The sequence below is a fragment of the Sardina pilchardus genome, chromosome 17 (assembly GCF_963854185.1).
Source record: "Sardina pilchardus chromosome 17, fSarPil1.1, whole genome shotgun sequence".
In the NCBI taxonomy this organism is placed as follows: domain Eukaryota; kingdom Metazoa; phylum Chordata; class Actinopteri; order Clupeiformes; family Clupeidae; genus Sardina; species Sardina pilchardus.
This window is the reverse complement of record NC_085010.1, coordinates 752372-765893: the sequence shown is the minus strand read 5'-3', so window position 1 is coordinate 765893 and position 13522 is coordinate 752372. Positions and strand designations below refer to the sequence as shown.

The window sequence follows — 13522 nt, the reverse complement described above, 5'->3', positions numbered from 1 at the left end:
AAGCAAAGCGGATCCATGAAACAACCCTCTTCACAACACATGACCTGAAGGCGCAATCCTAACTGGCCAGAGACCCAACTCGGAGCGTCTGCATCCCGACCGGTATGTGTACGTTGTTTTCATTGAGAGGCTACGTTTCTAAAACGAAGCTTATATTTCATGAATTGTAAATTAGGGTTGTTCTCTCCAATGAAACATCCCCTGTGTTTTCGCTCCGCTTAAAAAAAGGATTTTTTATTTTATTTTTTATATCCCATCAAATACTTAGTGGTTTTATATTCTCATGCATGGCCAGACACTGATTTCTCTCCTTAGCTTTGAGTATCATCTTTGTTTGAAAAGCTGAGCTTTTTTTTTTTTTTTTACTCCAGTGACGTTTTCTAATTTACTTTTGGTAGTTTCAAATGGTGTACACCAAGTGGTTTTTGCCATGCTATGTCACCATTACAATTTCTTTAGCTTCTAAACAAATCTGTGAGCGTTTTAATCAGAGATAAAGCTGCCCTATGTGTGTTGAACTGTGAGTAAAGTATATGCACTTGCCTAACCAAACTCTTCTGTCAGTACCCTTCGTTTTTAGGATAAAGAAGGAACAGTTATTGGAAATGTTACCAAGTTTTAAATGCCATTTGTTGTATTCTTCACTTTCAAAGTTGAACTCCACGCGGAAAATGCGCCCTTGTTTTCATGAACACATACTGTAGCGTACCTCACCTTTCACAACACACGCGTCTCCAACCCGGGTTGGGGAGCTTTAAGTAGGTTACTTTGGCCGGTTGCTTTCGCTTACGGCCATACCACGCTGAACACGCCCGATCTCGTCCGATCTCGGAAGCTAAGCAGCGTCGGGCCTGGTTAGTACTTGGATGGGAGACCGCCTGGGAATACCAGGTGCCGTAAGCTTTTCTCTCCATCAGCCAGTGCAACTTTTTTTTTTTCAGGCTGTCTGTCTGTGCGTGCCTGCTCCCTAGTACGTAGATGTTCCAACCCCTTTGAATATTTGCTTCCTCCGTTTGAAAGCTAAATAAATAAATAAATAAATAAATAAATAACTAAATGCATAGGTAGGAAATATAGGCTAAGCCAGCAACAGGTCGAACAAAATTGCACGAGTTGACTGTCAACAGTTGGCGGATTGGGGGAGTTTTAGTGCTTGTTTTCATCTGGAATGTTTAGCTTATTTTTTGGGGGTGACAGCTTTGTTTTCTATGTCCCTTTAGTTTTCACCGTTTTGTACAATTCCCGGTCTCGCTGTGTTCATTCGCCCAAGAGCTGCAAAGTCATTTTTTCAACACTGCCTGAGTATGGATAATAGCCTACAGTCTGCATGGCTGTCGACATCCCAGATATTGTGGTGTTTTCCTGAACAACTGTAGGTTACTCGTTTCAGGATGTCCGAGTAGAGCGAGTGACCAAAGTTCCTGTTTTTACGCACAGCGAATTGATATTTGAAAAGCTAATATCAGCGTGCTTCATGAAGTTTTGCTTGACAGCAGTTGCTACTACATAGCCTATGTTGTCGTATTAGATGCAGCATTCGATTGACGTGTGTCTACTATTACGTATAAGGCCTATATAAACCGTGCGCTAAGGAGAAGCGCTCATTCACGTCTCCGTCGCCGGAGGGAGCGCCACGCTTTCCGTCGTTAGTGTACATTTGTGGACATGTATGGATCATTGGCTGCCAGTGACTCTAGCACACCAGTAGAGAACTGCAGTTGGAGCAGTTGTTTTTACTTTCTCCGTGGCGAAGTTGAAGCAAAGCGGATCCATGAAACAACCCTCTTCACAACACATGACCTGAAGGCGCAATCCTAACTGGCCAGAGACCCAACTCGGAGCGTCTGCATCCCGACCGGTATGTGTACGTTGTTTTCATTGAGAGGCTACGTTTCTAAAACGAAGCTTATATTTCATGAATTGTAAATTAGGGTTGTTCTCTCCAATGAAACATCCCCTGTGTTTTCGCTCCGCTTAAAAAAAGGTTTTTTTTTTTATTTTTTATATCCCATCAAATACTTAGTGGTTTTATATTCTCATGCATGGCCAGACACTGATTTCTCTCCTTAGCTTTGAGTATCATCTTTGTTTGAAAAGCTGAGCTTTTTTTTTTTTTTTTACTCCAGTGACGTTTTCTAATTTACTTGTGGTAGTTTCAAATGGTTTACACCAAGTGGTTTTTGCCATGCTATGTCACCATTACAATTTCTTTAGCTTCTAAACAAATCTGTGAGCGTTTTAATCAGAGATAAAGCTGCCCTATGTGTGTTGAACTGTGAGTAAAGTATATGCACTTGCCTAACCAAACTCTTCTGTCAGTACCCTTCGTTTTTAGGATAAAGAAGGAACAGTTATTGGAAATGTTACCAAGTTTTAAATGCCATTTGTTGTATTCTTCACTTTCAAAGTTGAACTCCACGCGGAAAATGCGCCCTTGTTTTCATGAACACATACTGTAGCGTACCTCACCTTTCACAACACACGCGTCTCCAACCCGGGTTGGGGAGCTTTAAGTAGGTTACTTTGGCCGGTTGCTTTCGCTTACGGCCATACCACGCTGAACACGCCCGATCTCGTCCGATCTCGGAAGCTAAGCAGCGTCGGGCCTGGTTAGTACTTGGATGGGAGACCGCCTGGGAATACCAGGTGCCGTAAGCTTTTCTCTCCATCAGCCAGTGCAACTTTTTTTTTTTCAGGCTGTCTGTCTGTGCGTGCCTGCTCCCTAGTACGTAGATGTTCCAACCCCTTTGAATATTTGCTTCCTCCGTTTGAAAGCAAAATAAATAAATAAATAAATAAATAAATAACTAAATGCATAGGTAGGAAATATAGGCTAAGCCAGCAACAGGTCGAACAAAATTGCACGAGTTGACTGTCAACAGTTGGCGGATTGGGGGAGTTTTAGTGCTTGTTTTCATCTGGAATGTTTAGCTTATTTTTTGGGGGTGACAGCTTTGTTTTCTATGTCCCTTTAGTTTTCACCGTTTTGTACAATTCCCGGTCTCGCTGTGTTCATTCGCCCAAGAGCTGCAAAGTCATTTTTTCAACACTGCCTGAGTATGGATAATAGCCTACAGTCTGCATGGCTGTCGACATCCCAGATATTGTGGTGTTTTCCTGAACAACTGTAGGTTACTCGTTTCAGGATGTCCGAGTAGAGCGAGTGACCAAAGTTCCTGTTTTTACGCACAGCGAATTGATATTTGAAAAGCTAATATCAGCGTGCTTCATGAAGTTTTGCTTGACAGCAGTTGCTACTACATAGCCTATGTTGTCGTATTAGATGCAGCATTCGATTGACGTGTGTCTACTATTACGTATAAGGCCTATATAAACCGTGCGCTAAGGAGAAGCGCTCATTCACGTCTCCGTCGCCGGAGGGAGCGCCACGCTTTCCGTCGTTAGTGTACATTTGTGGACATGTATGGATCATTGGCTGCCAGTGACTCTAGCACACCAGTAGAGAACTGCAGTTGGAGCAGTTGTTTTTACTTTCTCCGTGGCGAAGTTGAAGCAAAGCGGATCCATGAAACAACCCTCTTCACAACACATGACCTGAAGGCGCAATCCTAACTGGCCAGAGACCCAACTCGGAGCGTCTGCATCCCGACCGGTATGTGTACGTTGTTTTCATTGAGAGGCTACGTTTCTAAAACGAAGCTTATATTTCATGAATTGTAAATTAGGGCTGTTCTCTCCAATGAAACATCCCCTGTGTTTTCGCTCCGCTTAAAAAAAGGATTTTTTTTTTATTTTTTATATCCCATCAAATACTTAGTGGTTTTATATTCTCATGCATGGCCAGACACTGATTTCTCTCCTTAGCTTTGAGTATCATCTTTGTTTGAAAAGCTGAGCTTTTTTTTTTTTTTTTTACTCCAGTGACGTTTTCTAATTTACTTGTGGTAGTTTCAAATGGTGTACACCAAGTGGTTTTTGCCATGCTATGTCACCATTACAATTTCTTTAGCTTCTAAACAAATCTGTGAGCGTTTTAATCAGAGATAAAGCTGCCCTATGTGTGTTGAACTGTGAGTAAAGTATATGCACTTGCCTAACCAAACTCTTCTGTCAGTACCCTTCGTTTTTAGGATAAAGAAGGAACAGTTATTGGAAATGTTACCAAGTTTTAAATGCCATTTGTTGTATTCTTCACTTTCAAAGTTGAACTCCACGCGGAAAATGCGCCCTTGTTTTCATGAACACATACTGTAGCGTACCTCACCTTTCACAACACACGCGTCTCCAACCCGGGTTGGGGAGCTTTAAGTAGGTTACTTTGGCCGGTTGCTTTCGCTTACGGCCATACCACGCTGAACACGCCCGATCTCGTCCGATCTCGGAAGCTAAGCAGCGTCTGGCCTGGTTAGTACTTGGATGGGAGACCGCCTGGGAATACCAGGTGCCGTAAGCTTTTCTCTCCATCAGCCAGTGCAACTTTTTTTTTTTCAGGCTGTCTGTCTGTGCGTGCCTGCTCCCTAGTACGTAGATGTTCCAACCCCTTTGAATATTTGCTTCCTCCGTTTGAAAGCTAAATAAATAAATAAATAAATAAATAACTAAATGCATAGGTAGGAAATATAGGCTAAGCCAGCAACAGGTCGAACAAAATTGCACGAGTTGACTGTCAACAGTTGGCGGATTGGGGGAGTTTTAGTGCTTGTTTTCATCTGGAATGTTTAGCTTATTTTTTGGGGGTGACAGCTTTGTTTTCTATGTCCCTTTAGTTTTCACCGTTTTGTACAATTCCCGGTCTCGCTGTGTTCATTCGCCCAAGAGCTGCAAAGTCATTTTTTCAACACTGCCTGAGTATGGATAATAGCCTACAGTCTGCATGGCTGTCGACATCCCAGATATTGTGGTGTTTTCCTGAACAACTGTAGGTTACTCGTTTCAGGATGTCCGAGTAGAGCGAGTGACCAAAGTTCCTGTTTTTATTCACAGCGAATTGATATTTGAAAAGCTAATATCAGCGTGCTTCATGAAGTTTTGCTTGACAGCAGTTGCTACTACATAGCCTATGTTGTCGTATTAGATGCAGCATTCGATTGACGTGTGTCTACTATTACGTATAAGGCCTATATAAACCGTGCGTTAAGGAGAAGCGCTCATTCACGTCTCCGTCGCCGGAGGGAGCGCCACGCTTTCCGTCGTTAGTGTACATTTGTGGACATGTATGGATCATTGGCTGCCAGTGACTCTAGCACACCAGTAGAGAACTGCAGTTGGAGCAGTTGTTTTTACTTTCTCCGTGGCGAAGTTGAAGCAAAGCGGATCCATGAAACAACCCTCTTCACAACACATGACCTGAAGGCGCAATCCTAACTGGCCAGAGACCCAACTCGGAGCGTCTGCATCCCGACCGGTATATGTACGTTGTTTTCATTGAGAGGCTACGTTTCTAAAACGAAGCTTATATTTCATGAATTGTAAATTAGGGCTGTTCTCTCCAATGAAACATCCCCTGTGTTTTCGCTCCGCTTAAAAAAAGGATTTTTTTTTTTTTTTTTATATCCCATCAAATACTTAGTGGTTTTATATTCTCATGCATGGCCAGACACTGATTTCTCTCCTTAGCTTTGAGTATCATCTTTGTTTGAAAAGCTGAGCTTTTTTTTTTTTTTTACTCCAGTGACGTTTTCTAATTTACTTGTGGTAGTTTCAAATGGTGTACACCAAGTGGTTTTTGCCATGCTATGTCACCATTACAATTTCTTTAGCTTCTAAACAAATCTGTGAGCGTTTTAATCAGAGATAAAGCTGCCCTATGTGTGTTGAACTGTGAGTAAAGTATATGCACTTGCCTAACCAAACTCTTCTGTCAGTACCCTTCGTTTTTAGGATAAAGAAGGAACAGTTATTGGAAATGTTACCAAGTTTTAAATGCCATTTGTTGTATTCTTCACTTTCAAAGTTGAACTCCACGCGGAAAATGCGCCCTTGTTTTCATGAACACATACTGTAGCGTACCTCACCTTTCACAACACACGCGTCTCCAACCCGGGTTGGGGAGCTTTAAGTAGGTTACTTTGGCCGGTTGCTTTCGCTTACGGCCATACCACGCTGAACACGCCCGATCTCGTCCGATCTCGGAAGCTAAGCAGCGTCGGGCCTGGTTAGTACTTGGATGGGAGACCGCCTGGGAATACCAGGTGCCGTAAGCTTTTCTCTCCATCAGCCAGTGCAACTTTTTTTTTTTCAGGCTGTCTGTCTGTGCGTGCCTGCTCCCTAGTACGTAGATGTTCCAACCCCTTTGAATATTTGCTTCCTCCGTTTGAAAGCAAAATAAATAAATAAATAAATAAATAAATAACTAAATGCATAGGTAGGAAATATAGGCTAAGCCAGCAACAGGTCGAACAAAATTGCACGAGTTGACTGTCAACAGTTGGCGGATTGGGGGAGTTTTAGTGCTTGTTTTCATCTGGAATGTTTAGCTTATTTTTTGGGGGTGACAGCTTTGTTTTCTATGTCCCTTTAGTTTTCACCGTTTTGTACAATTCCCGGTCTCGCTGTGTTCATTCGCCCAAGAGCTGCAAAGTCATTTTTTCAACACTGCCTGAGTATGGATAATAGCCTACAGTCTGCATGGCTGTCGACATCCCAGATATTGTGGTGTTTTCCTGAACAACTGTAGGTTACTCGTTTCAGGATGTCCGAGTAGAGCGAGTGACCAAAGTTCCTGTTTTTACGCACAGCGAATTGATATTTGAAAAGCTAATATCAGCGTGCTTCATGAAGTTTTGCTTGACAGCAGTTGCTACTACATAGCCTATGTTGTCGTATTAGATGCAGCATTCGATTGACGTGTGTCTACTATTACGTATAAGGCCTATATAAACCGTGCGCTAAGGAGAAGCGCTCATTCACGTCTCCGTCGCCGGAGGGAGCGCCACGCTTTCCGTCGTTAGTGTACATTTGTGGACATGTATGGATCATTGGCTGCCAGTGACTCTAGCACACCAGTAGAGAACTGCAGTTGGAGCAGTTGTTTTTACTTTCTCCGTGGCGAAGTTGAAGCAAAGCGGATCCATGAAACAACCCTCTTCACAACACATGACCTGAAGGCGCAATCCTAACTGGCCAGAGACCCAACTCGGAGCGTCTGCATCCCGACCGGTATGTGTACGTTGTTTTCATTGAGAGGCTACGTTTCTAAAACGAAGCTTATATTTCATGAATTGTAAATTAGGGTTGTTCTCTCCAATGAAACATCCCCTGTGTTTTCGCTCCGCTTAAAAAAAGGATTTTTTATTTTATTTTTTATATCCCATCAAATACTTAGTGGTTTTATATTCTCATGCATGGCCAGACACTGATTTCTCTCCTTAGCTTTGAGTATCATCTTTGTTTGAAAAGCTGAGCTTTTTTTTTTTTTTTTACTCCAGTGACGTTTTCTAATTTACTTGTGGTAGTTTCAAATGGTGTACACCAAGTGGTTTTTGCCATGCTATGTCACCATTACAATTTCTTTAGCTTCTAAACAAATCTGTGAGCGTTTTAATCAGAGATAAAGCTGCCCTATGTGTGTTGAACTGTGAGTAAAGTATATGCACTTGCCTAACCAAACTCTTCTGTCAGTACCCTTCGTTTTTAGGATAAAGAAGGAACAGTTATTGGAAATGTTACCAAGTTTTAAATGCCATTTGTTGTATTCTTCACTTTCAAAGTTGAACTCCACGCGGAAAATGCGCCCTTGTTTTCATGAACACATACTGTAGCGTACCTCACCTTTCACAACACACGCGTCTCCAACCCGGGTTGGGGAGCTTTAAGTAGGTTACTTTGGCCGGTTGCTTTCGCTTACGGCCATACCACGCTGAACACGCCCGATCTCGTCCGATCTCGGAAGCTAAGCAGCGTCGGGCCTGGTTAGTACTTGGATGGGAGACCGCCTGGGAATACCAGGTGCCGTAAGCTTTTCTCTCCATCAGCCAGTGCAACTTTTTTTTTTTCAGGCTGTCTGTCTGTGCGTGCCTGCTCCCTAGTACGTAGATGTTCCAACCCCTTTGAATATTTGCTTCCTCCGTTTGAAAGCAAAATAAATAAATAAATAAATAAATAAATAACTAAATGCATAGGTAGGAAATATAGGCTAAGCCAGCAACAGGTCGAACAAAATTGCACGAGTTGACTGTCAACAGTTGGCGGATTGGGGGAGTTTTAGTGCTTGTTTTCATCTGGAATGTTTAGCTTATTTTTTGGGGGTGACAGCTTTGTTTTCTATGTCCCTTTAGTTTTCACCGTTTTGTACAATTCCCGGTCTCGCTGTGTTCATTCGCCCAAGAGCTGCAAAGTCATTTTTTCAACACTGCCTGAGTATGGATAATAGCCTACAGTCTGCATGGCTGTCGACATCCCAGATATTGTGGTGTTTTCCTGAACAACTGTAGGTTACTCGTTTCAGGATGTCCGAGTAGAGCGAGTGACCAAAGTTCCTGTTTTTACGCACAGCGAATTGATATTTGAAAAGCTAATATCAGCGTGCTTCATGAAGTTTTGCTTGACAGCAGTTGCTACTACATAGCCTATGTTGTCGTATTAGATGCAGCATTCGATTGACGTGTGTCTACTATTACGTATAAGGCCTATATAAACCGTGCGCTAAGGAGAAGCGCTCATTCACGTCTCCGTCGCCGGAGGGAGCGCCACGCTTTCCGTCGTTAGTGTACATTTGTGGACATGTATGGATCATTGGCTGCCAGTGACTCTAGCACACCAGTAGAGAACTGCAGTTGGAGCAGTTGTTTTTACTTTCTCCGTGGCGAAGTTGAAGCAAAGCGGATCCATGAAACAACCCTCTTCACAACACATGACCTGAAGGCGCAATCCTAACTGGCCAGAGACCCAACTCGGAGCGTCTGCATCCCTACCGGTATGTGTACGTTGTTTTCATTGAGAGGCTACGTTTCTAAAACGAAGCTTATATTTCATGAATTGTAAATTAGGGTTGTTCTCTCCAATGAAACATCCCCTGTGTTTTCGCTCCGCTTAAAAAAAGGATTTTTTATTTTATTTTTTATATCCCATCAAATACTTAGTGGTTTTATATTCTCATGCATGGCCAGACACTGATTTCTCTCCTTAGCTTTGAGTATCATCTTTGTTTGAAAAGCTGAGCTTTTTTTTTTTTTTTACTCCAGTGACGTTTTCTAATTTACTTGTGGTAGTTTCAAATGGTGTACACCAAGTGGTTTTTGCCATGCTATGTCACCATTACAATTTCTTTAGCTTCTAAACAAATCTGTGAGCGTTTTAATCAGAGATAAAGCTGCCCTATGTGTGTTGAACTGTGAGTAAAGTATATGCACTTGCCTAACCAAACTCTTCTGTCAGTACCCTTCGTTTTTAGGATAAAGAAGGAACAGTTATTGGAAATGTTACCAAGTTTTAAATGCCATTTGTTGTATTCTTCACTTTCAAAGTTGAACTCCACGCGGAAAATGCGCCCTTGTTTTCATGAACACATACTGTAGCGTACCTCACCTTTCACAACACACGCGTCTCCAACCCGGGTTGGGGAGCTTTAAGTACGTTACTTTGGCCGGTTGCTTTCGCTTACGGCCATACCACGCTGAACACGCCCGATCTCGTCCGATCTCGGAAGCTAAGCAGCGTCGGGCCTGGTTAGTACTTGGATGGGAGACCGCCTGGGAATACCAGGTGCCGTAAGCTTTTCTCTCCATCAGCCAGTGCAACTTTTTTTTTTTCAGGCTGTCTGTCTGTGCGTGCCTGCTCCCTAGTACGTAGATGTTCCAACCCCTTTGAATATTTGCTTCCTCCGTTTGAAAGCTAAATAAATAAATAAATAAATAAATAAATAAATAACTAAATGCATAGGTAGGAAATATAGGCTAAGCCAGCAACAGGTCGAACAAAATTGCACGAGTTGACTGTCAACAGTTGGCGGATTGGGGGAGTTTTAGTGCTTGTTTTCATCTGGAATGTTTAGCTTATTTTTTGGGGGTGACAGCTTTGTTTTCTATGTCCCTTTAGTTTTCACCGTTTTGTACAATTCCCGGTCTCGCTGTGTTCATTCGCCCAAGAGCTGCAAAGTCATTTTTTCAACACTGCCTGAGTATGGATAATAGCCTACAGTCTGCATGGCTGTCGACATCCCAGATATTGTGGTGTTTTCCTGAACAACTGTAGGTTACTCGTTTCAGGATGTCCGAGTAGAGCGAGTGACCAAAGTTCCTGTTTTTATGCACAGCGAATTGATATTTGAAAGGCTAATATCAGCGTGCTTCATGAAGTTTTGCTTGACAGCAGTTGCTACTACATAGCCTATGTTGTCGTATTAGATGCAGCATTCGATTGACGTGTGTCTACTATTACGTATAAGGCCTATATAAACCGTGCGCTAAGGAGAAGCGCTCATTCACGTCTCCGTCGCCGGAGGGAGCGCCACGCTTTCCGTCGTTAGTGTACATTTGTGGACATGTATGGATCATTGGCTGCCAGTGACTCTAGCACACCAGTAGAGAACTGCAGTTGGAGCAGTTGTTTTTACTTTCTCCGTGGCGAAGTTGAAGCAAAGCGGATCCATGAAACAACCCTCTTCACAACACATGACCTGAAGGCGCAATCCTAACTGGCCAGAGACCCAACTCGGAGCGTCTGCATCCCGACCGGTATGTGTACGTTGTTTTCATTGAGAGGCTACGTTTCTAAAACGAAGCTTATATTTCATGAATTGTAAATTAGGGCTGTTCTCTCCAATGAAACATCCCCTGTGTTTTCGCTCCGCTTAAAAAAAGGATTTTTTTTTTTTTTTTTTATATCCCATCAAATACTTAGTGGTTTTATATTCTCATGCATGGCCAGACACTGATTTCTCTCCTTAGCTTTGAGTATCATCTTTGTTTGAAAAGCTGAGCTTTTTTTTTTTTTTTACTCCAGTGACGTTTTCTAATTTACTTGTGGTAGTTTCAAATGGTGTACACCAAGTGGTTTTTGCCATGCTATGTCACCATTACAATTTCTTTAGCTTCTAAACAAATCTGTGAGCGTTTTAATCAGAGATAAAGCTGCCCTATGTGTGTTGAACTGTGAGTAAAGTATATGCACTTGCCTAACCAAACTCTTCTGTCAGTACCCTTCGTTTTTAGGATAAAGAAGGAACAGTTATTGGAAATGTTACCAAGTTTTAAATGCCATTTGTTGTATTCTTCACTTTCAAAGTTGAACTCCACGCGGAAAATGCGCCCTTGTTTTCATGAACACATACTGTAGCGTACCTCACCTTTCACAACACACGCGTCTCCAACCCGGGTTGGGGAGCTTTAAGTAGGTTACTTTGGCCGGTTGCTTTCGCTTACGGCCATACCACGCTGAACACGCCCGATCTCGTCCGATCTCGGAAGCTAAGCAGCGTCGGGCCTGGTTAGTACTTGGATGGGAGACCGCCTGGGAATACCAGGTGCCGTAAGCTTTTCTCTCCATCAGCCAGTGCAACTTTTTTTTTTTCAGGCTGTCTGTCTGTGCGTGCCTGCTCCCTAGTACGTAGATGTTCCAACCCCTTTGAATATTTGCTTCCTCCGTTTGAAAGCAAAATAAATAAATAAATAAATAAATAAATAAATAAATGCATAGGTAGGAAATATAGGCTAAGCCAGCAACAGGTCGAACAAAATTGCACGAGTTGACTGTCAACAGTTGGCGGATTGGGGGAGTTTTAGTGCTTGTTTTCATCTGGAATGTTTAGCTTATTTTTTGGGGGTGACAGCTTTGTTTTCTATGTCCCTTTAGTTTTCACCGTTTTGTACAATTCCCGGTCTCGCTGTGTTCATTCGCCCAAGAGCTGCAAAGTCATTTTTTCAACACTGCCTGAGTATGGATAATAGCCTACAGTCTGCATGGCTGTCGACATCCCAGATATTGTGGTGTTTTCCTGAACAACTGTAGGTTACTCGTTTCAGGATGTCCGAGTAGAGCGAGTGACCAAAGTTCCTGTTTTTACGCACAGCGAATTGATATTTGAAAAGCTAATATCAGCGTGCTTCATGAAGTTTTGCTTGACAGCAGTTGCTACTACATAGCCTATGTTGTCGTATTAGATGCAGCATTCGATTGACGTGTGTCTACTATTACGTATAAGGCCTATATAAACCGTGCGCTAAGGAGAAGCGCTCATTCACGTCTCCGTCGCCGGAGGGAGCGCCACGCTTTCCGTCGTTAGTGTACATTTGTGGACATGTATGGATCATTGGCTGCCAGTGACTCTAGCACACCAGTAGAGAACTGCAGTTGGAGCAGTTGTTTTTACTTTCTCCGTGGCGAAGTTGAAGCAAAGCGGATCCATGAAACAACCCTCTTCACAACACATGACCTGAAGGCGCAATCCTAACTGGCCAGAGACCCAACTCGGAGCGTCTGCATCCCGACCGGTATGTGTACGTTGTTTTCATTGAGAGGCTACGTTTCTAAAACGAAGCTTATATTTCATGAATTGTAAATTAGGGCTGTTCTCTCCAATGAAACATCCCCTGTGTTTTCGCTCCGCTTAAAAAAAGGATTTTTTTTTTTTTTTTTTATATCCCATCAAATACTTAGTGGTTTTATATTCTCATGCATGGCCAGACACTGATTTCTCTCCTTAGCTTTGAGTATCATCTTTGTTTGAAAAGCTGAGCTTTTTTTTTTTTTTTACTCCAGTGACGTTTTCTAATTTACTTGTGGTAGTTTCAAATGGTGTACACCAAGTGGTTTTTGCCATGCTATGTCACCATTACAATTTCTTTAGCTTCTAAACAAATCTGTGAGCGTTTTAATCAGAGATAAAGCTGCCCTATGTGTGTTGAACTGTGAGTAAAGTATATGCACTTGCCTAACCAAACTCTTCTGTCAGTACCCTTCGTTTTTAGGATAAAGAAGGAACAGTTATTGGAAATGTTACCAAGTTTTAAATGCCATTTGTTGTATTCTTCACTTTCAAAGTTGAACTCCACGCGGAAAATGCGCCCTTGTTTTCATGAACACATACTGTAGCGTACCTCACCTTTCACAACACACGCGTCTCCAACCCGGGTTGGGGAGCTTTAAGTAGGTTACTTTGGCCGGTTGCTTTCGCTTACGGCCATACCACGCTGAACACGCCCGATCTCGTCCGATCTCGGAAGCTAAGCAGCGTCGGGCCTGGTTAGTACTTGGATGGGAGACCGCCTGGGAATACCAGGTGCCGTAAGCTTTTCTCTCCATCAGCCAGTGCAACTTTTTTTTTTTCAGGCTGTCTGTCTGTGCGTGCCTGCTCCCTAGTACGTAGATGTTCCAACCCCTTTGAATATTTGCTTCCTCCGTTTGAAAGCAAAATAAATAAATAAATAAATAAATAAATAAATAAATGCATAGGTAGGAAATATAGGCTAAGCCAGCAACAGGTCGAACAAAATTGCACGAGTTGACTGTCAACAGTTGGCGGATTGGGGGAGTTTTAGTGCTTGTTTTCATCTGGAATGTTTAGCTTATTTTTTGGGGGTGACAGCTTTGTTTTCTATGTCCCTTTAGTTTTCACCGTTTTGTA

The 13522-nt window shown here is 42.6% G+C and overlaps 8 non-coding genes across 8 annotated transcripts; all 8 read left to right on the top strand.

The window, feature by feature from the left end:
• The first annotated feature begins 784 nt into the window (after positions 1 to 784).
• Positions 785 to 903, top strand: LOC134063101 (5S ribosomal RNA). Its single transcript, XR_009935873.1, has one exon. It is a non-coding gene; the product is annotated as a 5S ribosomal RNA (ribosomal RNA).
• Positions 904 to 2539: 1636 nt separating this feature from the next.
• On the top strand, positions 2540 to 2658 carry LOC134063099 (5S ribosomal RNA). The gene has a single exon (XR_009935872.1). It is a non-coding gene; the product is annotated as a 5S ribosomal RNA (ribosomal RNA).
• Positions 2659 to 4295: 1637 nt separating this feature from the next.
• On the top strand, positions 4296 to 4414 carry LOC134063196 (5S ribosomal RNA). Its single transcript, XR_009935967.1, has one exon. It is a non-coding gene; the product is annotated as a 5S ribosomal RNA (ribosomal RNA).
• Positions 4415 to 6045: 1631 nt separating this feature from the next.
• On the top strand, positions 6046 to 6164 carry LOC134063098 (5S ribosomal RNA). The gene has a single exon (XR_009935871.1). It is a non-coding gene; the product is annotated as a 5S ribosomal RNA (ribosomal RNA).
• A 1637-nt stretch (positions 6165 to 7801) lies between these two features.
• Positions 7802 to 7920, top strand: LOC134063097 (5S ribosomal RNA). The gene has a single exon (XR_009935870.1). It is a non-coding gene; the product is annotated as a 5S ribosomal RNA (ribosomal RNA).
• A 1636-nt stretch (positions 7921 to 9556) lies between these two features.
• On the top strand, positions 9557 to 9675 carry LOC134063096 (5S ribosomal RNA). The gene has a single exon (XR_009935869.1). It is a non-coding gene; the product is annotated as a 5S ribosomal RNA (ribosomal RNA).
• Positions 9676 to 11315: 1640 nt separating this feature from the next.
• Positions 11316 to 11434, top strand: LOC134063094 (5S ribosomal RNA). The gene has a single exon (XR_009935867.1). It is a non-coding gene; the product is annotated as a 5S ribosomal RNA (ribosomal RNA).
• A 1636-nt stretch (positions 11435 to 13070) lies between these two features.
• On the top strand, positions 13071 to 13189 carry LOC134063093 (5S ribosomal RNA). Its single transcript, XR_009935866.1, has one exon. It is a non-coding gene; the product is annotated as a 5S ribosomal RNA (ribosomal RNA).
• The last annotated feature ends 333 nt before the right edge of the window (positions 13190 to 13522 follow it).